This window comes from Mus caroli, chromosome 8, assembly GCF_900094665.2.
Source record: "Mus caroli chromosome 8, CAROLI_EIJ_v1.1, whole genome shotgun sequence".
Taxonomy (NCBI): Eukaryota; Metazoa; Chordata; class Mammalia; order Rodentia; family Muridae; genus Mus; species Mus caroli.
In genome coordinates, this window is record NC_034577.1 from 55,235,018 (window position 1) to 55,235,906 (window position 889).

At 40.6% G+C, this 889-nt stretch overlaps 1 pseudogene; it reads left to right on the top strand.

Moving 5' to 3' along the window:
• The first annotated feature begins 454 nt into the window (after positions 1–454).
• LOC115031842 lies at positions 455–557 on the top strand (annotated as a pseudogene).
• Positions 558–889: the final 332 nt, after the last annotated feature.

Sequence of the window (889 nt, forward strand, 5' to 3'; positions counted from 1 at the left end):
AAATGGAGAATCAGCATTGTACCCAGCCACGTCAACTGTCTTCTGAGAAGAGAGTGAGGCTGGTTATAGGAAAGGTATAAAATGATGCAAGAGACAGATATGGGAGGGCTGCAGATCATTATAATACCAGCACCTAGTGTATTTCTCATAACATTGTTATAGCACGGTACCATGGGAAGCAAAGCCACAAGCTAAAAAAAAAAAAAAAAAAAACCCAATTTGCTGAAATATACACAAAAGACATCTATTCCCTCTTCCTTCCACCAAGGTCAATAGAATCTTCACTTTGAGCCTCCAGTGCACTTTTTCCAGATAAAACGTAAGTGTGAGAAATACAATGGGAGATGGAGGAAAAGCAGTAGAATAAAGAGATGAGTAATATATACATTTAAATATGAAAACAGTAATATTACTTTCTGTGTTAATTATAAACAATTAAGAAATTATTTTGCTTACTCCTAGAATTGTTTCAGGTGTGACTACTGTGTCACATGTAATGGCAGAAAGGAGAGAGGCTATGTGTTCTAACTTAGTAGAGTGTTTAGTAGCCTGAGAGTGTTGAATATTCCCTGAAGAAAGCAAGCCTGATATGATTACAAATCAGGCCTTGATGGCTCCCAGAACCTGGACCAAGCTGAGGAATAAAAGAACCCTGCTTGGAACTGAGGGTGGGAGTTAGCCCAAGACAGATGGCCCTCACATGGAACTACTTGAAGAGAACCTGAGATAAACACCAGACCAGTGCCATGGAGCCTCAACATTGGGCTAGCCTAAGACAATCACCTGTTGGGAATTGTGCAAACCTGGAGTGGCAGACCATACCCTACCTAGATGATCCCTGCCCAGTTTCATGATACATAAGTTGGACATAGCACTCTTATGACCCATG